The sequence below is a fragment of the Colobus angolensis genome, unplaced genomic scaffold, assembly GCF_000951035.1.
Source record: "Colobus angolensis palliatus isolate OR3802 unplaced genomic scaffold, Cang.pa_1.0 Scaffold67, whole genome shotgun sequence".
Classification (NCBI taxonomy): Eukaryota; Metazoa; Chordata; class Mammalia; order Primates; family Cercopithecidae; genus Colobus; species Colobus angolensis.
In genome coordinates this window covers 4,709,767-4,728,347 of record NW_012120376.1, presented here as the reverse complement: position 1 = coordinate 4,728,347, position 18,581 = coordinate 4,709,767, and positions in this window count along the sequence as shown.

Sequence of the window (18,581 nt, the reverse complement as noted above, 5' to 3'; positions counted from 1 at the left end):
AAAAAATTAAAAACAAAAACAAAAACAAAACAAAACAAAACAAAATTAGGCCCGGCGTGGAGGCTCATGCCTGTAATCCCAGCCCTTTGGGAGGCTGTGGCGGACAGATCACCTGAGGTCAGGAGTTTGAGACCAGCGTGGCCAACATGGCGAAACCCTGTCTCTACTAAAAATACAAAAATTAGCCAGGTGTGGTGGCAGGCGCCTATAATCCCAGCGACTCAGGAAGCTGAGACAGGAGAACTGCCTGAGCCCAGGAGGTGGAGGTTGCAGTGAGCCGAGATCACGCCATCGCACTCCAGCCTGGGGGACAAGAGTGAGACTTCATTTCAAAAAAAAAAAAGAGAGAAATTAATAGAATGACCTAGTCAGACTCATCCTCAGGCAGAGGAACGGGTCACATGTAAAGGGAATCAGGCTATAGGGAAATATAGAATTATTCAAAAAATTAAAAACATGACCCATTTTACAGTTCTCCTCATGCTATAAATACACATTGCCTCCTCAGACCTCTGTCATATGCAAAGATCAAGCCAAGTCGAACCACTTAGGGCTAGGCACATTAAAAAAAACCTTTTTTAAAGGTAGGAATTACACAAGTTAAACTAACTCCAGTACATAATAATAATAAATCAGGTATAAGATATTGAGTAAAGTTACTATACATGGTAGATCTTTTATCATTCAGTTTAATTTCACTGGAATTTAAAGATGACACAATTCTTAATCTTGTAATGTGAATATAGCATATGTAATTTATATAGACATACTTTACTTGTCACTCATTCTCATTCTTTCATCTTTCCTGGAAAATAAAATGAGAGCATTATTTGGTTACTTCTTCTTTGCTAAAACTTTCATGATTGTCTCTCTCTCTCTCTCTGTCTCACACACACGCGCGCGCACACACACAGAGAGAGAGAGAGAGAGAGAGACAGAGAGAGTGTGTCAGCTGTCCTGAGCAATGATCCAGAAAAAAAGGATGTTTCTGATGAACAAGTTTAAGAGTAGTATTTTAATTCTTCAGTCACTTTTTATTGAAGTGTTACACATACATAAAAGTATGCAAATCATAAGTACACAATTCAATGAAATTTCACTATGTGAATATCTCTGTAATCAGTACCTTCTGTGCTATTTGATATAGCCAGATGTGACTATTTAAATTTAAATCAATTGAAATTAAATGCAGTTAAAAATTCCGCTTTTTATTTTCAGATGAGATGGAGTAACAGGGACCAGATTTATCATTTTAATGGGAACAACTAAAAAATTATAAAAATGTATGAAATAAATGATTGTAATGATATTGAACTTCAGGCAACAAAAGAGAAAAACCAAGGAGGCGAGCTCTACTATTGCCTTAACTTACTGCTTAAAGGAGATGTTTAGGAAGCAACAAGCAAAGTGAGAGGAAATTCAAGCAGAGCCTGTCTTCTTGAGTTGATGAGATGGACATGGGTTTTCTCAGAGTTCAAGGCTGAGTAGAGTTCACAGAGCAAAATATCAGAGAAGAGAGAGCTGCACAGAAAAAGAACCCTGGAAATTTACAGAGGGTCTTTATCAGAGTATTCTGTTGAGTATTTATCCATAGTTATGTGTGAGAAAATTACCTAAGGCCAGAGAAAGAACCACTTGAAAGAATTAGAGGGAAATGTGCTCAACACTCTCCTAGGAATAGTGTTGGCCTTTAACAGCTAGACTAGGAACATCATTAACATAATTAGGAATGGGTTAGAGTAGTAAGACATGTATTGATTCAGTATTGGGAAAAAATTATCTGTACCTGAAAGAGAATGTCACCAAATGATATGCAAGCAAAAATGTAAAAGCAGTCCTTCAAGCAGAAGAAAAATGATTTCAGATAGACACTCGAAACTCCACAAAGGAATAAAGTGTCATAAGTCATAACTACATAGGTTAATATAATGTATTTTATTCTTACTATTTAAACCTATATAAAAGATAGTCAACTGTTTAAAACAAAATAATAACTATGCAATGTAAGGTTATACCATATGTAGTAGCAAAATGAATAACACAAGGGCAGGAAGAAGAGAAATGGAAGTTTCCATTGTATCCTACACATGAAGTAAAGACTCTTACTTGAGGGGAGACTGGTAAGTCAAAAATATATATTATAAACTCGAAAGCAACCACTGAAGTAACATAACAAAGTGCTATAACTAATAATCCAACAACAAAGATAAAATGGGATCATAAAAAAGGAAAAAGAAGAAAAATAAAATAAACAAATGTGACAACCAGAAAATAAAGAGAAAGATGGCAGGTTTAAACACAACCATATAAATATCCACCTTAAATGATAATTGTCCAAATACCTAAAAAGTAGAATTTTTAACACTGAATAAGAAAGGAAGGCCCTACAACATGCCACTTACAAGGAACTCACTTTACGTATAACGATACAAATAGGTTAAAAGTAAAATGATGTTAAAATATACTGTTGACAGTAAACAGAAGACAGCTAGAATGGTTTTATTAATGTCAAAAAAGGTAAATTTCAGACAAGTAAATTACCAGGGGGAGAAAGGTAATTTCCTAATAATAAACTGGTTCATTCATCAAAAGGGCATAACAGTTCTAAATGTTTTGCACCATATAAATGAGTTCAAAATGTATGAAGCAAAACCAACAGAAATGCAGAGATATAAACAAACACAAAAGTATATTTGGAGATTTCAACACTCTTTTTCAGTTATTGGTAGAACAAGCAACAAAATATAGAAGACCTGAATAATACAAATAACCACCTTGATCTAACAGATGAGTATGAAACATTCCACCCGAAAACATGAGAACATACATTCTTTTTAGGTGCCCACGCTGCATTTTCAAGTGAGTCCATATTTTGACTCAGAAAACAAATCTCAAATAGAAAACCTGAACAGATCAGTACCAAGTAATCAGATTAAATCAATAGTAAAAAGTCTCCCAAAAAAGAAAAGCCCAGGACTAGATGGCTTTCCTGCCAAATTCCACCAGATTTACAAAGAAGATCTCACATCAATTCTCCTCAACCTATTCCAAAAACTTGAAGAGGATGAAATTTTCCCTAACTTGTCCTATGAGGCAAGCATTACCATGATACCAAAACCAGGCAAGGATGAAACAAATAAACAAGCAAAAACTACAGAACAATATCCCAGCTAAACATGGATGCAAACATCCTCAACAAAATAGTAGAAAACTGAATCCAACAACACATCCAAAGGATAACACACTATAATCAAGGAAGATATATCCAAAGCAGCAAGGATAGTTCAACATATGCAAATCAATAAATGTGATATCTTACATTAACCTAAGGCAGGAAAAACTATAATCATCTCAACAGATGCAGAAAAAACATTTGATGAAATTCAGCACCCCTTCATAGTAAAAACTCTCAACAAACGGGGCATAGAAGGAACATACCTCAACATTATAATGGCTATATATGACAAACCTACAGCTAACACCATACTGAATGAGAAAAACCTGAAAGCCTTTGCTCTGAAAACTAAAACAAGACAAGGAATCCCACTTTTACCACTCCTATTCATCATAGTTCTAGAAGTGCTAGCCAGAGCAATCAGGCAAGAGAACGAAATAAAAGACATTGAAAGTGGAAAGGAGGAAGTCAAAATGGCCCTTTTTGCAGATATCTTGTATCTAGGAAAACTTAAACCCTCTATCAAAAACTCTTAGATCTAATAAACAAATTTAGTAAAGTCGCAGAATACAAAATCCCATTTGTAATAGCCACAAAATGTACCTAGTAATAAATGTAACCAAGGAGGTGAAAGACCTCTACAAGGAAAACTACAAGGCATTGATGAAAGAAACTGAAGAGGACACAAATAAGACATTCCATGCTCATGGACCAAAATAATTAATATTGTTAAAATGACCATACTCCCCAAGGCAATTTACAGATTCAATGCAATCCCTGTGAAAATACAAATGTCTTTTTTTTTTTTTTTACAGAAATAGAAAAACAATCCTAAAACTTACATGAAACCAAAAAAGAGCCTGACTAACCAAAGCAATCCTAGCCAAAAAGAGAAAGCTGGAGGCATCACACTACCTGACTACAAAATATGTTGCAAGTCTAGAGCAATCAAACAGCAAGGTGTTGGTATAATAACAGAAACACAGACCAATGGGACAGAATAGAAAACCCAGAAATAAATCCACGTATTTACAGCCAACTGATTTTCAACAAAGTCAACAGGAACATACACTGTGGAAAGGACACCTCCTTTGATAAATGGTGCTGGGAAAATGGGATGTCAATATGCAGAAGACTGAAACTGGATCCCTATCTCAGCAAATACAAAAAAATCAACTCAAGATGGATTAAAAACTAACAGTAAGACCCAAAACTATAAAATTACTAGAAGTAAACATAAACACTTCAAAACATTGGTCTAGGCAAAGATTTTATGGCCAAGACTTCAAATGCACAGGCAAAAACAAACAATGATAAATAAATGGTACTGTAACAAACTATAAAGCTTCTGCACAGCAGAGAAGACAATCAACAAGTGAAGAGACAACCTGTTAAATGGGAGAAAATATTTGTGAACTAATTATCTGACAATGGACTGATCTCAAATATACAAGGGAGTCAATTCGATAGTAATAATAATTAATAATAATAATCTGATTCTAAAATGGGCAAAGGACATGAATAGACATTCTCCAAAAGAAGACATACAAATGGCCAATGGCTATGTGAAAAAATGCTCAATATCACTAGTTATCAGGGGAATGCAAATAAAAACCACTATAAGATGTCATTTTACCAATGTTAAAATGATTACTATTAAAAAGACAAAAAAAGAGATTCTGATGAAGATGTGGAGTAAAGGGAACTCTCATAAACTTATGGTGAGAATGGTAACTAATACAGCCACTATGGAAAACAGTATGGACATTTCTCAAAAACAAAGGACAGAAATACCACATGATTCTGCAATCCCACTACTGGATATTTATCCAGAGGAAAGGAATCATTATATTGAGAGACATATGTACCTCCACGTTTATTACAGAAATATTCACAATAGCAATGATATGGAATCAACCTAAATATCCATCAACATATGAATAGATTTTTTTAAATGTGGTATAATTTGATCCAGCAATCCCACTACTAGATACATACCCAAAGGAATGTAAATAGTTCTATTATAAAGACACATGCAAGTATATGTGCATTGCAGCACTATTCACAATAGCATAGACGTGGAATCAACCTAAATGCCCATCAGTGATAGATTGGATAAATAAAGTGTGGTACATATACACCATGGAATACTATGGAGTCATAAAAAAAAGAGATCATGTCATTTGCAGGATCACGGATGGAGCTGGAGGTCATTATCCTTAGCAAACTATTGCAGGAACAGAAAACCAAACACTGCATGTTCTCACTTATAAGAGGGAGCTAAATCATGAGAATACATGGACACATAGAGGAGAACAACACACACTGGGGTCTATTGGAGGGTGAAGGGCAGGAGGAGGAAGAGGATCTGGTAAAATAACTAATGGATACTAGGCTTAATACCTGGGTGATGAAATAATTGGTACAACAAACCCCCATGACACACATTTACCTATGAAACAAACTTGCACATACTGCACATGTACCCCTGAACTCAAAAGTTAAAAAATAAAAAATTTAAAAATTATGATGTGGTATATATACACAATGGAATACAATTCAGCCATGATAAAGAATGAAATTCTGTCACTTTGCTGCAACAGAGATGGAACAGGAGGTCATTATGTTAAGTGAAATAAACCAGGTACAGAAAGACAAATATCACATGTTTTCACTTCCATGTGGGAGCTTAAAAAGTTAATCTCATGGAAGTAGAGAGTAAAATGATAGATACCAGTGACTGGCAACAGTGTGGGCAAGGAGGCAGGGGGTGGTTGGTTAACAGGTACAGATATACAGTTAGATAGAAGGAAAAAGTTCTAATCTTCGATAGCAGAGTAGAGTGACTATAGTTAAAAACAATGCACTATATATTTCAAAAATGGATAGAAGAGAGGATTTGAAATGTTTCCAGTACATAGAAATGACAAATACTTGAGGTAATGAATATCCTAAATACCCGTATTTGATTATTACACATTCCATGCATGTAGCATAATATGTACCCCATAAATATGTACAAATATTATGTATCAATAAAAATTTTTCAAAGAAGAAAAGGGATAATTTAATATCCCTAGAGTTATTCAAATAATTAAATTTGTACTTTAAAAACATCTCAAAAAACAAACAAATAAACCAAAACTCTAGGCCTATATGACTTCCTAGTGAAATCCAAACATTTAAGTGAGAAATAGTGCTGATTCTACACAAACACTTCCAGAAATTTGAAGACAGACTTCCTAACCCATTCTATCAAGTCAGCATCACTCCAATGTCAAAATCAGAGAAGGTCACTGCAAGAGTAAGACTGTGAACTTATGTCCCTTATGTTCATATACGCAAAAATGCTAAAAGAAATTTAAAGTAAGGTGAATCCAACAATATATTAAAGTGATTATACATAATGACCAAACGAGGTTTATTTTAGGAATGCAACTTTGATTCAACACAGAAGCATCAGAGATACTAGGAAAAAAGCAACACAAAAACAACAACATGATCATCTCAATAGATACAAAAATATCATTTGGCAAATGCAACCTCTATTCCTGATTTAAGAAAAAAAAAACTGAAAATAAGGACTAGAAAGGAACTTGTTCAACCTGATAAAGGGCACCTATAAAAAAAATTACAATTAATATCATTATTAGTAAAAGACAGAGTTACTGGATTTTCCTCTAAGATTAGAACACGCAAGGATGCTTGCTCTCAACACTTCTATTCAACGTGCACTGGAGGTTCTAGTCAGAGTAAGGAGGCAATAAAAAGAAATAAGAACATCATTCCCATCTTGGAAAGGAAGAAGTAAAACTTTTATTTGCAGATGATATCATTGGCTACATAGGAAATTCTTTGTAATCTAAAAAAGAATGCTCCTATAACTAATAAGTTAGTTTATCAAAGTTGCAGGATTAAAGATCAGTATTTCAAAAACCCACTGTATTTCTGTATACTAGCAATGAATAATTAGAAATTGAATATCTAAAACACAATATCATTTTAATATTATCAAAACATAAAATACTTATGAATATATCTGATAAAAGATGTACAACAACTATATGCTGAAAACTGCAAAAGCATTGCTAACTTAAGTTCTAAAAAAACTTAAAAAATAGACAGAGATACCATACAGTTGGATTGAAGGACTCAATATTTTTAAGATGTTAACTATTCTCAAATTGATCGGTACATTCAAAGCAATCTCAATCAAAGTTCCTGCCGTTTTTGTGGATATTGACATGGTTATTTCCAAAATTCATAAGGAAATATAAAGTAGTACACACACAATGGTGAGAGAAAAACATAGTTGGAGGATGGCTTAGTTTCAGGTGGTTGTCATGATGTTACAACAAACTGAGGAGTGGCTTAAAACAATATAAATTTATTCTCTCACAGTTCTGGAGAGCAGAATTCTGAAATCATGTGTCAAGAGGGTCATACTCTTTTGTAGACTGCAAAAGAAAATCCATTTCTTGCCTATTTTATCTTCTGGAAATTGTCAGTATCCCTTGACCTGTGGCCACAACATTCCAATCTCTGCCTCTGTGGTTACATCACCACCTCCTCTGTATCTGTATTTTTTGTGTGTCTCTTTTATGGACACTTATAAGAATTTAGGGTCCACTCAGTCCAGAATAATCTCATTCTCTGAAACTTTTACATTTAATTACATCTACAAAGACCCCAAATAAGGTAATATTCACAGGTTCCAGGGATTAGGACATAGACATTTGTGGAGGACCACCATTCAGCCCACTACAGAGGATTTATGCTATCTGGTTTCAAGATTTATTATACGACTGCTACTATCAAGACTGTGTGGTACTGGAGAGTACAGAGAGATCAATGGAACCTAAATAGAGCCCAGAAATAGGCCCACACATATAGGATCAACTGATTTTCAATTGCAAAAGCATTCAGTGGAGAAAGGATAATCCCTTTAACAAATGGTACTGTAACTTTTGGACAGCCATATTTGAAAAATGAGAAACTTAATTTGTATACCATGTCTATTTGTATTTTTATATCATATATAAAAATTAACTAAAAATGGATTATAGAGCTAAATGTAAAATTCAAACTTTAAAACTTAGAGAAAAAAATATAGGAGAAAATCTGTGTAACTCTGGGTGAAGCAAATGTTTCTTAGGTACAACACCAAAAGCATGATTATGCAAGAAAAATTCTGAAACTAGACTTCATCAAAATTTTAAAACATTGGCTTTTTGATGAACACACCACTAAAAGATTAAAAAGTTAAGCCACAGACTCCAAAAAATTATTTTCAAATTACATATCTGATAAAGAACTTATATTCAGAATATAGAATTTTGAAAGTCTATAATACAAAAGCAAATATTCCAATATAAAGTAGTCAAGAGATGAACAGACATTTCATCAAAGAAAATATAGGGATGGTAAACACTCATGTGGAAAGATTCTCAACATCATTCATCATTAGAGAAATGCAAATTAAACCTTCAATGAGATACTACTACACACCTATTAGAATTCTAAATTATAATGACTGATAATATCAAGTATGATGAAGAAGTAGAGCAATTGAAACTTTCAACTACTACTATTGGGAATGTAAAATGGTACACTCACTTTGGAAATAGTTTAAAAGTTTGTTTACAAAATGTTAGACCTACACTTACCAACCATTCCACTTCATGATATTTACAAAACAGACATAAAAATCTATGTTAAGAAAAATACTTGTATTTGATTGTTTACTGGAATCTTATTTATAAGAGCCAAAAACTTGTTAGAATCTAATCTGTCAATTGGTCAATTGATAAATTGTGTTTTATTCATATAAGGAATACCACTTAGCAATAAAAATGAATGAACTATCAAAACATGCAACTCAGCTGAATCTCTAGTGAAAGAAGCTAGATACAAAAGACTGTGTACTGTATGATTTCATCGATAAGAAATTTTAGAAAAAAAAACGCAACAGAAAGAAGATCAATGGCTTTGGGGGGCTAGGAGGTATAGGAAAGAAAATGGTTACAAAGGCACATGTTAGAGCTTTTTGGGGTGATAAAAATGTATGTCATGATTGTTGTGATGATTACTGTATACATTTGTAAAACTCATCAAATTATATACATAGAGTTGATGAATGTTATCATATGTAAATGATGCATATAACAAAGTCGACCAAAAGGAAATAAAATTGGCAAATAACTTGAGTTGACCAGATATGTGCTTCCTTGCATTTTTCCTCACAAATTTATCATCAATTCTCCTTTTTCCCTACTTTTCTCAGGCTCAGAGGATAAGATGTCCTTCTCATTTTAAAGACCCAACTATCTTGACTGGATTCTATTTTTTCCACTATAAAGTCTCTCTTCATCTCTCTCTAGTATATTGTCTCCATTTTCTACACTCTTGGATCTTTACTGACTGACTCCTCCTTTTTAGCTTTTAAACATCCTCAAGAGAAAAGGAAACATCCATTGATCATATTTTCAGCTCTTTCTCTCCTTCCCTTCTCAGCCAATCCTTGTATAGTAGATTATTCTCTGTGACTGAGCTCATGCTATTTTTTTGCCTAGAATTACTTTCCTTGTCCCTTCACTTTGCCCCCTCTATTTTCATCTGATTAACACATAAACATTCTATGTTATCAGTTCCTCTGGCAATTATTCCATTGTATCTTTTTTAACTTTGGGCCTAAATTCTCCTTTTTATGTTCTCCAATTTTCTCATCCCACATTGTTTTGAAATCAACTCATTTTGAGACTGTCTTGAGGGTATGAACTTTATGCCACAGCATACAGTACATCTAGAACATAGTAAATATTTTGTGTTGTGTGACTAATATAACTTTATAATTTATAAAACACATATAAATGAGAGTATTTTAAATGCTGATTGTGAGCACTTTATAGAAATTTAAACTATCTTTGGGATAAACTTTTTAAAAAACTCCAAAGATGGTTATACTCTTTAGAAATGCCAATCTCTAGCACAGTTTCCAATATTGTGTAGTATTTAAAGGGATAATCACCTTTTAAAAGTTATGTCATGCAGATTAACAACTTCCTCTAGAATTCCAAATAGACATGGCTTTCACTGTATTCATCTCATCTTTAGTAGTACTCAACACATTTCAAATGCTTTCATGCACATTTTACCACTGGATCTGTTCAACAACACTATAACAAAGCTAAGGCAGGTTGTACCATGTTATGTTGTAGTTGCCTCAAACAAGAGTGAAATTCCTGTCACTGGAGATATTGAAGTTGAGGCTGGATGGCAGACTATCCCCACTGGGCCATTCTCCATCTTCAAGAAAATATTAATACGAATTGACTACATACAAGTCAGTGTCAGCGTGGCTGTTGACAATGACCTTTTAGGAGAAGTTGTTTTTACATAGGTCATATGTAAAATAAAACTTAAAGCTTTCATTTTTTCTTTAGAATTAGATAACTATAATTTTATACAAAGAAGTCAAATTCCACCAGGCATGCTTAAAGGAATTACTTCTTCATAATTCATGGTTTTCTTCAGTAATTTAAAAAGATGTAGCTTAGTTGTGTTTTCACATAGTCCTTCGCCAGTCTTCAATGACTTGCTGTTTAAAAGGGCACGAATTAAAATACAGCTGCAGCTGAATGTGTGAACTGCCAATAAGCTTTATAATCAAACAGGGCTGAAATTAGATGTCCAATGCGACAAAGGGCTGACAAGTACCATTTTGTGTTAGACATGCTATTATTTATAGCTTATATTGTTGACACAGGCATGAATCAATGCAGAAATTAACAACAGAAAACACCAGCGAGTATCTTCTGAACAATAGATGTCACTCTTCCTCCTGAAAATGGACCGTATTTGCTTTGGAAGAACTAGGGAGTTTAGTTTTGCCATGCACTGTTTGTAGATATTATCTTCATAAGTCAAGTCTTTTATTAGCATAAATAGAAAATAGTGTCTCCCTTGTTACTTATAGACACTAATCACCCACTTTACAAATTGCTGATTGAAAAGATCATGGCCATTAACATTTGTTGAGCAGCCCCTGAATACAATGGGCTATAAGAAGAAGAGAAAGGAGAAATGAATGGTAAAGTGAAGGGCAGGTTCCAGAGAGGTTTTAAGCTGCCTATGGAGACAAGCAAATAGTATTAGACATACCATGTGTGTTAGGAAGGCAATTTAACTAAGCAACTATTTATTTAGCATTAACGGAGGCACTGACATAGTTTCAAAGATGGTTTAAAAAGACACAGACTTGTAACCCCCCCTAAGAATTAATGTTCTCAGCTATACAGGTGGAATATAAATATATAAAAAGTAACCAACAATATCATTCAATAAATTAAGTTCAAAATGGGTAATGAAAACTGTAATAGGTATGAATATGGACAGCTATATAAGGAAGTATATGTGACTTCTCAGAACAAAATACATTTTTAAATGGTTCTTTAAAAATGGGAGGTATTTGAAGCATAAAGGAGAGAGAGGAAGGCTATACAGAGTCCTTGAGCTTAGAACTTCTATTCATGAGGGCTGTGTCAAAGAGAATGTAGAAGCTGTTGCAGAATAATGAGAGGCAACCACCAGAAGATAGTTTGGGGCATGACTGTAGACACCCTTAAAAATAATAACTACTTTTCTGTAATAGTTTAAGACAAAATTGTAATGGTTGACAAAATTGTTTTAAATTTTCCTCTCTGTGATTGCAGAATTTGTTTTCCTATGGTTTTTAATAACTTCCCCCAGCCACTGCCTTATTCCAACAAACCAATGTATATTGGGTGCATCAGTCCATTCTCATGCTGCTACAAAGAAAAACATGAGATTGGGTAATTTATAAAGAAAAGAGGCTTAACTGGCCCATGGTTCTGCAGGCTGTACAGGAATCACAGCAGCTTCTGCTTCTGGAGAGCCCTCAGTGATCTTTCAATCATGGCAGAAGACAAAGGAGGAGCCATCCCTTTACATGGCCAGAAAAGGAGGAAGAGAGAACGGAGGGAGGTGCCATACACTTTTAAACAACCAGATCTCCTAAGAACTCCATCATGAGAACACCACCAAAGGGATGGTGCTAAACCATTTATTCAGGATCCACCCCCATAATCCAATCACCTTGCACTAGGCCCCACTCCAACACTGAGGATTACAACTGAACACAAGATTTTGGAGGGGCACACAGATCAAATCACATCATTGGGTTACTACTCTATGAAAGGCATTGGGCTACAACTTTATCCAAGAGTTCACTCTGAGTAAACAGAGACCTAGAGAACAAATAACTCTAATCTAGGGCTACATATACTTATCTATGTAACACAGGTTTCAGGTAAGATGGAGTTCAGTAAAGGAAGAATCTGCAGCTGAGTGAAGACATCAGCACACATATATCCTAAGATTTTTGTCATAGTGCCTGAAAGGCACCATAGTGGCACTGCCACTTGGATTTGAGGCCCCTTTACACAATCAGAGAGAGCTGTTGAAACCCAAGAGGTTGTGCATTTCAGGCTCTATGATCAAACTTTAGGAAACGTTTCAGGTGTAGACCATCTCCAGGACATCTCACCATCTTCTCGTCACGTGATTGCCATTCTGCCTGCCTAGACTGATTGTATTACAGCACTAGAAACCCTGAACTTTACTCAATGTAAACAGAAGGTTGCAGCTGTTTGAGGAAACCCATGGGGTCTTGCCCTGATGTGTCAAAAAGGGTCTACATTCTCTTAAAAAATACTAATCTAGTTTTAAACTATCAGAATTGTTAAAATAATTTATCTTTTATTTTAGTTAATTTGCATAAGCAACTTGTTTTCTACCATTAAGTTTTCTTAATATATGTTATAATTTAAGTTCTGGGGTACACATGCAGAACGTGCAGGTTTGATACATAGGTATCATACACATACTATGGTGATTTGCTGCACCCATCAACCTGTCATCTACATTAGGTATTTCTCCTAATGCTATCCCTCCCCTGGCCCCCTACCACCCCCCCGACAGGCCCCAATGTGTGATGTTCCCCTCCCTGTGTCTGTGTGTTCCCATTGTTCAACTCCCACTTATGAGTGAGAACACGTGGTGTTTAGTTTTCTTTTCTTGTGTTAGTTTGCTGAGAATGATGGTTTCCAGTGTCATCCATGTCCCTGCAAAGGACATAAACTCATCCGTTTTTATGGCTGCATAGTATTCCATGGTGTAAATATACCACACTTTCTTTATCCAGCCTATTGTTGATGGGCATTTGGGTTGCTTCCGTGACTTTGCTATTGTGGACAGTGCCACAATAAACATATGTGTGCATGTGTCTTTATAATAGAATGATTTATAATCCTTTGGGTATACACCCAGTAATGCGATTGCTTGGTCAAGTGGTATTTCTAGTTCTAGATCCTTGAGGAATTACCACACTGTCCTCCACAATGGTTGAACTAATTTACACTCCCAAAAATAGTCTAAAAGGGTTCCTATTTCTCCACATTTTCTCCAGCATCTGTTGTTTCCTGACTTTTTAATGCCTGCCATTCTAACTGGCATAAGATGGTGTATCATTGTGATTTCAATTTGCATTTCTCTAATGACAATGATGATGAGCTTATACCCCCAACAATAGTCTAAAAGGGTTCCTATTTCTCCACATCCTCTCCAGCATCTGTTGTTTCCTGACATTTTAATGCCTGCCATTCTAACTGGCATAAGACGGTATCTCATTGTGATTTCAATTTGCATTTCTCTAATGACAGTGATGATAAGCTTTTTTTCCCCCATGTTTGTTGGTTGCATAAATGTCTTCTTTTGAGAAGTGTTTGTTCATATCCTTCACCCACTTTTTGATGGGGTTGTTTTTCTTGTAAATCTGTTTAAGTTCTTTGTAGATTCTGGATATTAGCCCTTCGTCAGATGGGTAGATTACAAAAATTTTCTCTCATTTATAGTTTGCCTGTTCAGTCTGAGGATAGTTTCTTTTGCTGTGCAAAAACTCTTTAGTTTAATCAGATCCCATTTGTCTATTTTGGGTTTTGTTGCCATTGTTTTTGGTGTTTTATTTATAAAGTCTTTGCCCATGCCAGTGTCCTAAATTGTATTGCCTAGGTTTTCTTCTAGGATTTTTTATGGTTTGGGTTTTACATTTAAGTCTGTAATCCATCTTGAGTTGATTTTTGTGTAAGGTGTGAGGAAGGGATCCAGTTTCAGTTTTCTGCATATAGCCAGCCAGTTTTTCCCAACACTATTTATTAAATAGGGAATCCTTTCCCCATTGCTTGTTTTTGTCAGGTTTGTCAAAGATCAGATGGTTGTAGATGTGTGACATTATTTCTGAGGCCTCTGTTTTGTTCCATTGGTCTATATATCTGTTTTGGTACCAGTACCATGCTGTTTTTGTTACTGTAGCCTTGTAGTATAGTTTGAAGTCAGGTAGCATGATACCTCCCACTTTGTTCTTTCTGCTTAGGATTGTCTTGGCTATGTAGACTCTTTTTTGGTCCATATGAAATTTAAAGTAGATGTTTCCAATTCTGTGAAGAAAGTCAATGGTAGCTTGCTTGGGATAACATTAAATCTGTAAATTACTTTGGGCAGTACGGCCATTTTGATGATATTGATTCTTCCTATGAGGATGGAATGTTTTTCCATTTTTTTTGTGTCCTCTCTTATTTCCTTGAGTAGTGGTTTGTAGTTCTCCTTGAAGAGGACCTTCACATCCTTGTAAGTTGTATCCCTAGGTATTTTATTCTTTTTGTAGCAACTGTGAATGGGAATCACTCATGATTTGGCTCTCTGTCTGTTATTGGTGTATAGCAGTGCGTGTGGTTTTTGCACATTGATTTTATATCCTAAGACTTTGCTGAAGTTGCTTATCAGCTTAAGGAGAATTTGGGCTGAGACAATGGGGTTTTCTAAATATACAATCATGTCATCTGCAAACATAGACAATTTGACTTCCTCTTTTCCTATGTGAATACGTTTTATTTCTTTCTCTTGCTTGATTGCCCTGGTCAGAACTTGCAACACTATGTTGAATAGGAGTGGTGAGAGAGGGTATTCTTGTCTTGTGCCAGTTTTCAAAGGGAATGCTTCTAGTTTTTGTCCAATTCAGTATGATATTGGCTGTGGATTTTCATACATAGCTCTGATAAATATTTTGAGATATGTTCCATCAATGCCTAGTTTATTTAGTTTTTAGCATGAAGGGGTGTTGAATTTTGTCTAAGGTCTTTTCTGCATTTATTGAGAAAATCATGTGGTTATTGTCATTGGCTCTGTTTATGTGATGGATTACGTTTATTTATTTGAGTATGTTGAACCAGCCTTGCATCCCAGGGATGAAGCCGATGTGATCGTGGTGGATAGGCATTTTGATGTGCTGCTGGATTCAGTTTGCCAGTATTTTATTGAGGATTTTCACATTTAGTGTTCATCAGGATATTGGCCTGGAATTTTCTTTTTTTGTTGTGTCTCTGCCAGGCTTTGGTATCAGGATGATGCTGGCTTCATAAAATGAGTTAGGGAGGATTCCCTCTTTTTCTATCGTTTGGAATAGTTTCAGAAGGAATGGTGCCAGCTCCTCCTTGAACCTCTGGTAGAATTCAACTGTGAATTTGTCTGGTCCTGGACTTCTTTTCGTTGATAAGTTATTAATTGCTGCCTCAATTTCAGAACTTGTTATTGGTCTATTCAGGGATTCAACTTCTTCCTGGTTTAGTCTTGAGAGGGTGTATGTCTCCAGGAATTTATTCATTTCTGCTAGATTTTCTAGTTTATTTGCATAGAGGTGTTTATAGTATTCTCTGATGGTAGTTTGCATTTCAGTGGGATCAGTGGTCATTTCCCTTTTATCATTTTTTATTGCATCTGATTCTTATCTCATTTCTTTTCATTAGCCTGGCTAGAGGTCTATTTATTTTGTTGAACTTTTCAAAAATCTAGCTCCTGGTTTGATTGATTCTTTGAAGGGTTTTTCATGTCACCATCTCCTTCAGTTCTGCTCTGATCTTATTTATTTCTTGTCTTCTGCTAGCTTTTGAATTTGTATACTCTTGCTTCTCTAGTTCTTTTAATTGTGATTTAGGGTGTTGATTTTAGATCTTTTCTGCTTTCTCTTGTGGGCATTTAGTGCTATAAATTTCCCTCTACACACTGCTTTAAATGTGTCCCAGAGATTCTGGTATGTTGTGTCTTTGTTCTTATTGGTTTCAAGGAACATCTTTATTTCTGCCTTCATTTCATTATTTACCCAGTAGTCATTCAGGAACAGGTTGTTAAGTTTCAGTTTCCATGTAGTTGTGTGGTTTTGAGTGAGTTTCTTAATCCTGAGTTCTAATTTGTTTGCACTGTGGTCTGAGGGACTGTTTGTTATTTCTCTTCTTTTGCATTTGCTGAGGAGTGTTTTACTTCCAATTACGTGGTCAATCTTAGAGTAAGTGTGATGTGGTACTGAGAAGAATGTATATTCTGTTGATTTGGGGTGGAGAATTCTGTAGATCTCTGTTAGGTCCACTTGGTCCAGAGCTGAGTTCAAGTCCTGGATATCCTTGTTAATTTTCTGTCTTGTTGATCTGTCTAGTATAGACAGTGGGGTGTTAAAGTCTCCCACTATTATTGGGTAGGAGTCTAAGTCTCTTTGTAGGTCTGTTGGTACTTGCTTTATGAATCTGGGTGCTCCTGTATTGGGTGCATATATATTTAGGATAGTTAGCTCTTCTTGCTGCATTGATCCCTTTACCATTTTGTAATGCCCTTCTTTGTCTCTTTTGACCTTTATTGGTTTAATGTATGTTTTATGAGAGACTAGAATTGCAACCCCTGCTTTTTTTGCTTTCCATTTGCTTGGTAAATATTCCTCCATCCCTTTATTTTGAGCCTATGTGTGTCTTTGCACTTGAGATCGGTCCCCTGAATACAGCACACCAATGAGTCTTGTCTCTTTATCCAATTTATCTTTTAATTGGGGCATTTAGCCCATTTACATTTAAGGTTAATATTGTTATGTGTGAATTTGATCCTGCCATTATGATGCTAGCTGGTTATTTTGCCCTTAAATTTGTGCAGTTTCTTTATAGCATTGATGGTCTTTACAATTTGATATGTTTTTGCAGTGCCTGACACCGGTTATTCCTTTCCAAGTTTAGTGCTTCCTTCAGGATCTCTTGTAAGGCAGGCCTGGTGGTGACAAAATCTCTCAGCATTTGCTTGTCTGTAAAGGATTTTATGTCTCCTTTGCTTATGAAGCTTAGTTTGGCTGGATATAAAATTCTGAGTTGAAAATTCTTTTCTCTAAGAATGTTGAATATTGACCCCCACTCTCTTCTGGCTTATAGGGTTTCTGCTGAGAGAGATCCATTGTTAGTCTGATGGGCTTGCCTTTGTCAGTAACCCAACCTTTCTCTCTGGCTGCCCTTAACATTTTTTACTTCATTTCAACCTTGGTGAATCTGAAGATTATGTGTCTTGGGGTTGGTCTTCTTGAGGAGTATCTTCGTGGTGTTCTCTGTATTTTCTAAATTTGTATGTTGGCCTGCCTTGCTAGGTTGGGGAAGGTCTCCTGGATAATATCCTGAAGAGTGTTTTCCAACTTGGTTTCATTCTCCCCGTGACTTTCAGGCACACCAATCAAATGTAGATTTGGTCTTTTCACATAGTCCCATACTTCTTGGAGGTTTTGTTCATTTCTTTTCATTCTTTCTTCTCTAATCTTGTTTTCTCACTTTATTTCATTGAGTTAATCTTTAATCTCTGATATCCTTTCTTCTGCATGATCATTTCAGCTATTGATACTTGTGTATGCTTCATGAAGTTTTCGTGCTGTGTTTTTCAGTTGCATCAGGTCATTTTTCTTCTCTAAACCGGTTATTTTAGTTAGCAATTCGTCTAACCTTATTTCAAGGTTCTTGGACATACTCCTTGAGTTCAGAGGAGTTTGTTATAACCCACCTTCTGAAGCCTACTTCTGTCAATTCATCAAACTCATTCTCCATCCAGTTTTGTTCTCTTGCTGGTGAGGAGTTGTGATCCTTTGGAGGAGAAGGGAGGGGTTCTGGTTTTTGGAATTTTCAGCCTTTTTGTGCTGGTTTCTCCCCATCTTCATGGATTTATCTACCTTTGGTCTTTGAAGTTGGTGACCTTCGGATGGGGTCTCTGAGCGGACATAAAGGACTTATGTTGATGTTGATACTATTTCTTTCTGTTTGTTAGTTTTCCTTCTAACAGGCCCCTCTGCTGCAAGTCTGCTGGAGTTTGCTGGAGGTCCACTCCTGACCCTGTTTGCCTGGGTATCACCAGTGAAGTCTGCTGACCAGCAAAGAGTGCTGCCTGTTCTTTCCTCTGGAAGCTTCATCCCAGAGGGGTACCCACCAGATGCCAGCCAGAGCTTCCTGTATGAGGTGTCTATTGGCCCCTACTGGGAGGTATT